Source organism: Schistocerca cancellata, chromosome 5, assembly GCF_023864275.1.
Source record: "Schistocerca cancellata isolate TAMUIC-IGC-003103 chromosome 5, iqSchCanc2.1, whole genome shotgun sequence".
NCBI lineage: Eukaryota > Metazoa > Arthropoda > Insecta > Orthoptera > Acrididae > Schistocerca > Schistocerca cancellata.
In genome coordinates this window covers 241,596,829-241,609,201 of record NC_064630.1, presented here as the reverse complement: position 1 = coordinate 241,609,201, position 12,373 = coordinate 241,596,829, and the positions used below count along the sequence as shown (strand labels likewise).

The following is a 12,373-nucleotide window of genomic DNA, read 5'->3' as shown; positions in this document are numbered from 1 at the left end:
GGTAAGGCACAACAACAGTGCTCCAGACGTCGCCGATCTGTCTTGCCTTGCTGCAAACAAGCCCACTACCTGACTCAAGTTACGTAACATGGCTGTGATTCTGTCCTCTCAGGCGCTAGACACGTAGGGCCACTTAGATCCCGCAAGGCGTTGAGATTGTTTTTCGTAATAAAGTCGGTACCATTATTCGCGTGACAGTCGTGGGCAGAGCGCTGCAGCCCCCTTCCCGGTCCGCGTCGCGGGACCGTTACGTCACAGCTGCCTTGTCATCCAATAGCCGGCACCGCCAAGTATCTCAAGGCAGCACCAGCGCCGCGCGGCTGTCAGTAATCGCCGAGCTCGCCACTGGCGCGAGGTTACTGCCTGCGTTATTGCGACCAGGTGAGAAGGCCGGCGCATGTTTTACTCAGTGGGTGTTAAGCCTAGTTTACACGACGACACTAGGTTGCAAGCAACTGCGCTACCTGCCACTGCGCATGCGCGCCACTCGCTGCGCAACTCCTCGGCGAAACTAAACACTTTCGGCGTCTTCCAACGTTGGCGACACCTGTTGCATGAGTTTTGAGGTTATCTGTGTTCTTAGAGTGTAGACAAACTGAAGTATGAAGTGGGGAACGGAGAATAATGTTCGCTTTTTGGATATCTATGCTTTGCATAGGTGTTTGTGGGTTTTCAGTGATGCTGATTACAAAAATAAGCAACATATTGCTGCTCCTGAGACCTTCACGAGCAATCAGAACACAGATAGGTTGACAATATCTGAGCTGCAGGGCAAAATTTATTGAATTAGGAGCAAATATACAACTGAATTAAGAAAAATACAAGCAAAAGTAATTCTATCTGTAGAAATGCTCTTGTCTACAAGACTAAAATCCCACCGTTCGAGTTGACTGAATTTTTTTTTAAGGAATATTGTTGACAGGAGGGAAGGCGACAAAAATCAATAAGCTACATTCTTTATTCAATATTATCCTATTTAAAACGTCGCAGCAGTGCTCCCCATTCACAGTGTTTGAATTTTGAAATATTGCCACTGTACAGATCTATCTTCAAGAGAGTAGTTTGTAAACCATTCTCGTCTTAATGCGGCCTGCTTCGAATATTACTGCTGTTGACGTTAATAATTATTACTGTTGATGTTAATAATCGTTGGTGTTAATGAAAAAGCGTCGTCACCAACTAAAACCGCGTCTTATAGCATGCCGAGTGTTCTCGATTGTAATGTACGCAATGTGACATGAAATTTCAGTTCTGGCGACAGTGCTTCATGCAATACAGTATCTTTATTCCTTATCGCGTAATTAACTCTATTTAGAAGAAACGTTAAGTGTTCTGGTGACTTTCTAAGATAATTAAAAGAACTTCTTGGGTCTTCCGGATGCTGAGCAACCGAGCTGACGTCTTTTATTCATCTAGTCAAGAATCGAAACACGTTTCTTATTTTCTTCTTATGCAGCGATTCCAAGCAACAAGCTTTAACTCTATCACAACTCGTGCGACGTGCAACTGCCAAACTTTCATTTCAGACACGACTCAGGAGCCCACAAAACGACGAAAATGAAGTATATACTGGTTTCGCTGTATCTACAGTCAAATATGAAACTATATGACTGCAACTCATTCCACGCAACGAGTGGCGCAACCCAATGTCATCGTGTAAACTAGGCTTTGGACTAACAGAAGCCAGTACGTTACAATGGACGGTGGGTGCTCCACAGAAGTTGGTGAGCCTCAAGGAAGCGTAATAGAACCTCTGTTCCTAGTATAGATAAACGATGTATCAGATAGGATCAGCAGCACTGTAAGATGTAGTGTACAGGAACGTATCACTGTTGAACGATCGTAAGCAATTGCAGAAACACTTGCACAAAGTTTGCATTTGATGTAGTGAATTGTAGTTGCCTATAAAAGTGGTTAAACATAACGTAAAACCTATAACAAAGAGATATAACCTGACAGTGTAAGTTTGCAAGTTTAGTGGTGAGATCTTGGGCATATCACAAAGTTTAAATGTTTATGGGTAATAGTAAAAATCGCTGTAAATGGGGTGCTGACGTAAAATCGGTATTAGGGAAGGCGAACTGAACATTTAGATTCGGTGGAATGGCTCTGAGAAAATACAGTACATCTCTAAAGGAGATTGTATACAAGACGCGTGTGCGACCAATTGGAGAATATTGTTCTAGCGTTTAGAGTTCTTATCAAGCAGACATGACAATAGGCATCGAACGTTTTTTGAGGCGCCCTGCTAACATCGTAAAAGGTCGGTTTAGCCCATACTAAATGATCGTGGAGTATAAACGGGTTACAGTTACAAAAAGATAACCAGTTCTCTTGAAATCTTGTTGCGAAAGATAGTGTACTGTGCTGGCATCATGTTGTCTCTCGCGTAGGTGTAATGAGAATAAGATAAGAGAGGTTATGCCGCTTGTCGAAACATTTTGCACAATCATTTCTTCCTTCGCTCAGCACATGAAGGGAATAGAAAAGAAAATCGATAACGTCCACACATTCCCTCTACCACGCACATCACAGCATCTTGCGGAGTATATATGTAAATGTAAATGTTGGGGAAAGGGAGATTATCAACACTACAGGGAAACTCGCCCGTCTCATTAGAACTTAAACGGAATAATATAAACCAAATTTCCCAACAACATAATACTGCACCATTTACATTCTTCTTTATTCTTTCTCTAACTGGATGCTCGTAATAAACTGATTCTCAATTTCAAGCGCTATGCTTAGATAAGACGACTAGCTGTTTCTGTGTGTGGTGCTCTGAACTTTAGTACACCTGTTCATTACACGCCAATGCTATAACAGAGTAAAAGTTGTCAACAATTAATTTCAACGAAAATCCTGCAACAGAAATATTTCATATTTAGAGAATGAGGAAATTAAGGATGAAATAAAATGGGCAGCCTTTTTTCTGTATCTTGGAACCATTTCTCAAAAACAGTATCAAACCTATTCAGGTCGAATAAACTGAAAAGGCATTTCGTTCTATCAATAAACTACGACAAAAGTATGCACACAGCTTGTCCAACCTTAAAAGCTATGAGGATTTCACCACCTTCAATACTGTGAAGCAAATCTCTTCTACTGGAAGCTCTTTGCTTTTCATATTCTGAGATGTGCTATTTGGGACCAAAACAATAAAAAATGTCTAGGATATATGGGCTCTAAGGTACATACTTTAAAAAGCTATGAACACATGTTCATCTTCACTTCTGCGAAAAACATCTCTTCTTCCGACCAAGTGCTCATACCTCTTAAGGTGTGCATTTTAGAGACCATGCTTCCTAGACAATTTTGTTTCGAATTATGGTTCCTGTCATATCCCTAAATACTGACTACTCTTCCTGCGACTGCCGATACATGTAAGAGTAGTTAAAGCTGCTGTGTAGGACAGACAGGTCGAGAGATCCACTCTCGCTATTCTCAAAATTTCAGTTGCCAAACTGTCACTGTATAAAGATAGCCAGAGTGAGCGTATTACACTGTTGTCACATTACTATCTGACCACCTGCCAAAAGTCTGAATAACCACCTTTACCAATGTGGACGACTGCGAGACCTGCAGGAATAAAGTCAGGGAGGACCTGGAAGGATGTGGAACCAAGCCAACTCCAGTGTGTGGCACGCTGATGAAGATTTCTTGGTAGTGTGCACACAGTGGAAACAGCCTGATCGAGGGGGTCTCATAGATTCTCGACTGGGTTTAAATACATGGAGTTTGGTGGCCAGGGGATGCTCTCTGAACCACGCAAGTACAACGCGAGATGTGTGACAAGTTGCATTGTCCTGCTCGTAGATGCCCTTGTGCTGAAGGTAAACAAACTGCATGTAGGGCAGGATATGATCCCCAAGGATAAATGCTTACTTGTGTTGATCCACTGTGCCTTCCACAATGACGAGATCACACATGGAATGCCCTCAGGCCTGGGTCTTTCCGACGATTGTTGCAGGATATTTGCTTTCAGACGTTGTGAGCGTGTGGGTGCTATTCTGTCATTCTGCGCAACGGATTAATCTGAGATGTACCCTTTACCCTGTGGCTCCTGCAAGATGCAATTTCCACCCCCACACTACTACAGAAGTCAGACAGACGCTCCTAACGTTCTAAAGAGAAATGCCTGTAAAACTTTCCGCAATAAATATCTTCTGGAGTCGTCCGCTGTAAGGAAATTACACAAAAATTCACAGAATTCCTTACGTAACTAGTGGGATACTTGGGTACTGGAGCAGTGCTAGTTAGTGTAAGAAAAACATGAAACTAACGAATATTATTATTTATTTTGCAAAAATTCTGAGAAATCACAATGGCACTTTTAGTTATGAACTGAACAAGTTATTTCCGGTCTCTTTTCGGAATGTGAAGTTCCCTGTTATGGATAGGATTCGCTAATGAAATTTCTATACAAAGTTTAAGATTGTTATTGACTTGGCAGAATGGCTGAGAGCCGCGCCTACTCAACTTCAATAATTATCCGTTAGAATGTTGCTAGGTATGGTCGAGGCTGTCGCGTGTGAAATGCAGTTAAGTGTGCAGTTGTGGAGGAAATATGGGGCTCGCAAGAGCTGTAGCACACCATACCGTAAGCTGCGATGACTGCTGTCTGCGCCGCTCGCTGCTGACAAATAAGATAACTCTCATTCTATCTGGATTGACCTTCGCCAATCAAACTCTCCCTATGCCTTGATGAAGTCAAGGACCCCTATTCGCCCCTAGTCTAACTGTTGGCGTGGTACACTGGTCAGATAACCAGTCCACTGCGATGCCACTCAAAAATTCGCTCGCAGGCGTTTAACTATAACTCTGTCCGTTCACACCGCACAATAAGTGTGGCGGACAACACAGTGAACAACGCTTAATCTCAAGGACTCAATATAGAGTCGCACTCCGATTCGCTCTCGACAGAGATGCTCTCCCAGTGAAGTACTGAGGAGAGACTTATTCCTCGCTCTTTGAGTGCACGTACGAGCTCACACGCTCTCGTTACGTGTTCTCGCTCCAAGAGCGACAACAGATGTGAAGGGGTTATATCTTTCGGTCTCTTCCATTACTGGCTCTGAGCACTATGGGACTTAACATCTATGGTCATCAGTACCCTAGAACTTAGAACTACTTAAACCTAACTAACCTAAGGACATCACACAACACCCAGTCTCTTCCATTACTCCTTCAGCTCAAGCCGTCAGGAATATCATCTGCCAATCAGCGTTGCTCTTCTAAAACGGGAGAATGACGTTTCATTTAAGGCAACCAATCCGGAAATCTGTAGCATCGGCGTTTGGCGTTTGCTGTCTCCCTGTGAAAATCTCTGAAACCACGTGCTATATTTGTAAAGAATGCATAGGCTGGGCGCTCCCACACAATGTAGCAGAATTTGCTTTTAAGCCAAACACAGTATCGTTCTTCCCTTCATTCAGGCAAACGCTGGCCGCTCCATGGGCGGTCGAGGTTGACTCGTCCTTTGAAGGGACCGGCGTTCTGTTGTGCGGTTTGCGTCTACCGAACTAAAAGCTCCTGTGACCGTCGTGTCTGGAATGTATGTGTGTACACCAGCCTTGAGTATTTCAACCACGGTACGCTTACTTGTTATTTGCATATCGTTTACATGAATTCATACAATGTTGACTTTATCTCATCGATTTTGGGTTCGAATGAAGCGTCTTGATGTGCTGAATATGATTGTGAGTGCGGAATACCTAAGCAATGAAGGTCAGGAGACCACAACATCTTACAACGCTTCACATGGTACATGCCAATGGCCATCTGTCCGATGGAGCATAGAACGCGATTTATCTGAAAAGGCTGCCTGTCGCCAATCAGTGGATTTCTAGTTGCGGTGTTGGCGTACAAATTCCGGCCCTCATCGCCTAAGAAAAGCAGTCAGCATAGGTGCATGAACCTGGCACCTGCTATGGAAGCCTACACTTAGCAACGTTTGCTGAACGGTCGTTGAGGGGACAATATCGGTAGCCCCTTGGTTCATCTGGGCAGTCATTTGCTCGACAGTTATACGTCTACTCGCCTGTACACATCTCCACAGCCATCATTCATCATTGTGATCTGTGGCCTGTGATGCATCACAGTTGCCTTGGTGCCGCTTTTGGATAGTGCCATTTTGCCATGTGCGGTATGCTTTAACCTCAGTGGCACACGAACAGTTAACAAACTGGAGAGTGTGTAATAAAATCGACACACTTACAATAGCTAAGTGACTTTTATTTTCTAAATATGCACTGCTGGCCATTGAAAATGCAGCACCTTGAATGGCAACCAAAAAATGCCAACCTGTCATGAATTGTACTACACGCTTGCATTTGCAAAGGATTAGCATTCCAGCACAACCGTACACAGTAGGTGGCAGAAATGCCATCTACATTTTCTACACAAAAAAGGATTATGCAGCACGTTCCCCATTAGTAAACTGCAACTGCAGCAGGTTTGTGTCCCAAAGTTGGTTGGTCGGCGTTCCACGACTGCCATGCAAATACGGTATCGATGGGTTCAGGAGAGCCAGCCATGCAGAAACTCAGCTGCCTGCTGCGACTAGCACTCGAGGCGACAGACATGACTGACATGTTAAGGCCGGTGGCTGTGACCTATCTTTATCTTTCGACGAGATAACATGAGACCATATTTTTCTCGTGCTGTCCTGACTTGTTTTGATATGAAGGGTGTCCGAATGTTGACCCACTGAGCACATCAACCATGTCTCTCACTTACTGAAAACCTCTGGTCATGGATTGCCAAGTGACTGGTGTGCCACTACACTGAATCGACTACTGTTGTCTAACGCTGGCACAGAGTTGAATCAGCGTGAAATGACACACCCACATCTATATCGAAGCTCAGTTTGAGTTGATACGTAGCCAGTTTAGAACCATTGTTCCAAACAGAGATGGGATCCCTGTGTACTAAATTTCGCACTCTGTATATCCCTAAGTTATCTATAAATTTAATCGTGTACTGTTATTAAAGCTCTGTATACCTCAAAGTAAGAGAAACTTCATGATTTATTATCGTTCCTGCTGTTGCATTTATTACACTGTTTTCAACTATTAAGACTACTAAGTAACTACACACATCAAAAAAAGTTTTGCATCATCTCGGTTTCGAGAGTTCCGGAACCTGTACAGAAAAATTAGAATAGAAATCAACACAAACATCATTTCCACCCTTTTTTATTGCTCATGAAAACCACACTTTGCATGTTGTACCACCATACAGCGAGACCTTCAGAGGTGGTGGTCCAGATTGCTGTACACACTGGTGCCGCTAATACCCAGTAGCACGTCTTCTTGCATTGATGCATGCCTGTATTTGTCGTGGCATACTATCCACAAGTTCATCAAAGCACCGTTGGTCCAGATTTTCCCACTCCTCAACGGCGATTCGGCGTAGATCCCTCAGAGTAATTGGTGTGTCACGTCGAGGACTGGGTGTTGTGTGATGTCCTTAGGTTAGTTAGGTTGAAGTAGTTCTAAGTTCTAGGGGACTGATGACCATAGATGTTAAGTCCCATAGTGCTCAGAGCCATTTTTTGTGTCACGTCGTCCATAAACAACCCTTTTCAATCTATCTCAGGCATTTTTGATAGGGTTCATGTCTGGAGAACATGCTGGCCACTCTAGTCGAGCGATGTCGTTATCCTGAAGGACGTTATTCACAAGCTGTGCACGATGGGGGCGCGAATAGTCGTCCATGAAGAAGAATACCTCTCCAATATGCTGCCGATATGGTTGCACTGTTGATCGGAGGATGACATTCACGTATCGTACAGCCGTTACGGCGCCTTCCATGACCACCAGCGGCATACGTCGGTCCTACATAATGCGACCCCAAAACAGCAGAGAACCTCCACCTTGCTGCACTCAGTGTGTCTAAGGCGTTCAGCCTGACCGGGTTTCCTCCAAACACGTCTCCGACGATTGTCTGGTTGGAGGCATATGCAACACTCATCGTTGAAGAGAACGTGATGCCAATCCTGAGCGGTCCATTCGGCATGTTGTTGGGCCCATCTCTACCGCGCTGCATGGTGTCGTCGTTGCAAGATGGACCTCGCCATGGACGTCGGGAGTGAAGTTGCGTATCGTACAGCCTTTTGCGCACAGTTTGAGTCGTAACATGATGTCCTGTGGCTTCAAGGAAAGCATTATTCAACATGGTGGCGTTGTTGTCAGGGTTCCTTCGAGCCACAATCCGTAGGTAGCGGTTATCCACTGCAGTTGTAGCCCTTGGGTGGCCTGAGCGAGGCATGTCATCGACAGTTCCTGTCTCTCTGTATCTCCTCCGTCTGAACAACATCGCTTTGGTTCACTCCGAGACGCCTGGGCACTTCCCCGTTGAGAGCCCTTCCTGGCACAAAGTAACAATGCGGACGCAGCTACATTTGCTCTTACACAACAACTACACGGCACGAAGAAGTGCGAGATCGTGTCTGTGGGACCTACTGAAATTCAGAGGTACCTTTAGATTAGATTAGATTAGATTTACTTTCATTCCAATTGATCCGTAGTGAGGAGGTCCTCCAGGATGTGGAACATGTCAGAAAAACAACAATACATGACAAATATTTACAACTAAAACAAATAAGCTAATGTACCATTCCACAGGTCCCAAGTGGAATGATCGTCATTTTTTAATGAACACTAAGAGTCATTTTACAAATACTAATGCACTGAATTTAAAATAAAAAAGTTTTTTATTTATTTATAAGGTAATAAACATGTAATACAACTACTGTAATACATATTTACAATGAACACATTACTGCACTGAAATGGTGCAGAAGTTAGATTATACTTACACACACACACACACACACACACACACACACAAATTTTCAGTGAACACATTACTGCACTGAAATTGTGCAGAAGTTATGTTGTACTTATATACAAATCAGTTGGTTTTACTATGAAATTCATCAATGGAGTAGAAGGAGTTGGCCACCAATAAATCCTTTAGGCTTCTCTTAAACTGAATTTCATTGGTTGTTAAGCTTTTTATGGCTGCTGGCAAGTTATTGAAAATGTGTGTTCCTGAATAATGCACACCTTTTTGTACAAGACTTTAAATCCTTGTGAAGATTATTCTTATTTCTAGTATTGATTCCATGAATTGAGCTGTTGGTTTGAAAAAGTGATATATTTTTAATGACAAATTTCATTAAGGAATAAATATATTGGGAAGCTGTAGTTAGTATTCCTAGTTCCCTAAACAGGCTTCTGCAGGATGTTCTTGAGTTCACACCACATATAATCCTTACTGCACGTTTTTGTGCCCAGAAAACTTTAGCTTGGCTTTATGAATTACCCCAAAAAATAATCCCATATGACATTATGGAATGAAAGTAAGCATAGTATGCCAGCTTTTTCATTTTTATATCCCCTATGTCTGACAAAATTCGCATTGCAAACAGAGATTTGTTAAGACGCTTCAGCAGTTCTGTGGTGTGCTCCTCCCAGTTGAATTTATTATCAAGCTGTAATCCCAAGAATTTAACCCTGTCCATTTCTTCTATCTTCTTGTCATCGTATGTTAGACATATACTCTTGGGACACCCCTTACAAGTTCTGAACTGCATGTAGTGTGTTTTTTCAAAGTTTAGTGACACAGAATTGGCTAGGAACCAGTGATTAATGTCCACAAATATTTTATTGGCTGATCTTTCTAAGACTATACTTGATTTGCTATTTATTGCAATGTTTGTATCATCGGCAAACAAAACAAACTTGGCATCTGGTAATGTTACTGATGAAAGGTCATTGATATACACAAGGAAAAGTAAGGGCCCCAAAATGGAACCTTGTGGGACCCCACATGTAATTAGTTCCCAGTTGGATGATGCCTGATAGCTTGATACATGTCTCTTTCCTAATAACACCCTTTGTTTCCTGCCAGAGATATAAGATTTGAACCATTTTGCAGCATTTCCTGTTACACTATAATATTCTAGTTTACTTAAAAGGATATTGTGATTTACACAGTCAAATGCCTTTGACAGATCACAAAATATACCAGTTGCCTGCAATTTTTTGTCTAATGAATTAAGCACATTTTCACTGTAAGTGAAGATAGCCTTCTCAATATCAGAACCTTTTAGAAATCCAAACTGTGACTTTGACAGTATGTTATTTGAGATAAGATGGTTATAAAGACGACTGTACATTACTTTTTCGAAAATTTTTGAGAATGCTGGCAACAGTGAAATTGGACGGAAATTTGATGCTATTTCTTTATCTCCCTTCTTAAACAGTGGCTTAACTTCAGCATATTTCAGCCATTCAGGAAATATTCCACTGATAAACGACTGGTTACACAGATAGCTTAATATGTTACTTAGCTCAGAATCACATTCTTTAATTGACTTTGTTGATATTTCATCATACCCACTAGATGTTTTTGATTTTAAAGATTTTATGATGGACATTATTTCTGTTGGGGTAGTGAGGGTCAAATTCATATTATGGAAGTTACTTGAAATGCCTGGTCTAAGGTAATCCATAGCAGCATCTACCGAACCTGACAACCCCACCTTTCAGTAACAGTTATAAAATGTTTGTTAAAAAGTTCTGCAACACTATACACATCTGTCACCAATGTATCATTTACTCTTAATGCTATTTGTTCCTCTTCGTGTCTGGTTCTACCGGTCTCCTCCTTCACTATATCCCATATTGTCTTTATTTTGTTATCTGATATGACTATCTTTTCCTTGTAATATATTTGCTTTGACATCCGTATTACAGGTTTTTAATATTTTGCAGTATTTCTTATAATGTGCTATTGCATCAACATTGGAAATGTTTCGGATTGACAGATACAGTTTTCCTTTTGTTTTACAAGATACCCCTATTCCTCGAGTAATCCATGGCTTCTTTGTAGACTTTGCTCTAACCTTGGTAAGTTTTGGGGGAAAGCAGTGTTCGAATAAGGTAAGCACTTTATTAGCAAAAATGTTATATTTTTCATTCATGCCATGAGCACTGTAAACATCAGTCCAGTGAATGTCTCTGAGGAGTGTCCTAAAATAATCAATTTTTGGCTTACTGATTACCCTCTTGAGCTCAGATTTAACAGATTTTATATCCTGTTCAGTATTAACATTTAACAGAAGGAACTGCATGTCATGGTCTGAGAGGCCATTGACTATTGGTTTTGTAATATAATTTTGTTCATTGGACTTTTCTATAAAGATATTTGTTTACATGAAGTATGCGGTGTAGTTTGTGTTTATGTTTTTCTATATGCGCACGAGAGGGAGAGGACGGGACCCAGTATCAGATTGTAGATAATAGTCCACGCAACTACATCTACGCCTATAGTACTGAAGCTACCTTACGCTTTGTGTCTAAGGGTGCTTCCCCAATTCTTGTTATAGTCGCGAATGGTGCGTGGCAAGAACGGCTGTTGCTAAAGCGTCAGGATGTGCTGTAATTTCTCTGCACGACTCTCCTTGAAACATACGCTCTCGGAATTCGAACAGTAAACCCGACCGTGATAGAAAATGCCTCTTTGAAAGTGACAGAAAATGCCTCTTTTTGTAGCGTCTACTACATTTATTTGAGCATCTCTGTAACTGTTCCACGAAATTTCGGGCGAACTGCCGGATGTCTGGAGCGCGCTGATACGATATTTAGGTGCAGAGTCTGCTGGCCTTATTCAGATATATACGAGACATCTGTATACACCAGTATGGCCAGAAGACTCTGCACTGAAATATCGTGCCAGTGCGTTACAGACATCCAGCAGTTGGCCCGAAATTTCACTGGACACTCCATATGCGGGGAAAGATTTTTTTTTTAAATTCTAGGTTTCGGAAATATTGACCATACAATTATCAATAGTTGTAACTGTACAGAGTTAACGAAACTTTGAGCTAAATCAAAATAACAGAATAACCGTAGCTCTGTGGACAGTGTGCAAGCCCTCACGAGTGTAGTTTATTCGAGTTTTTTTCCAATTGTATGGGTGTATGTGAACACCACACTACTGCTCTTCATTTAAATGCCTGATAAAATTACGCAGCGGATATTAGATAACGTGAGAAATAAATTAGCCTTGTGACATTCAACCCAAGGCGGGGGATGTTGACATATAATATTCGTAATTTGTTTCTACAGACTTACTGAAATATTACACAGCTGACCAAAATATTTGCGTGAAATTCAGCGAGTGGCTCTTTCACCCTTGAGAACATATACAAATATAAATGATGATCGGTACTAGTTACTTGAAGGAGAGGTACTACACTACCGGCCATTAAAATTGCTACACCAAGAAGAAATGCAGATGATAAACGGGTATTCATTGGACAAGTATATTATACTAGAACTGACATGTGATTACATTTTCA

General features: G+C 41.8%; 1 protein-coding gene across 1 annotated transcript in view; it reads left to right on the top strand.

Annotated features, from left to right (window-relative positions):
• The first annotated feature begins 285 nt into the window (after window positions 1–285).
• LOC126187822 (probable cytochrome P450 301a1, mitochondrial) overlaps window positions 286–12,373 on the top strand; it is a 357,451-nt gene continuing 345,363 nt past the window's right edge. Inside the window, exon 1 of the mRNA XM_049929117.1 lies at window positions 286–381. The gene's annotated coding sequence lies outside the window, so the exon portion shown is untranslated. The remainder of the gene's footprint in view (window positions 382–12,373) is intronic.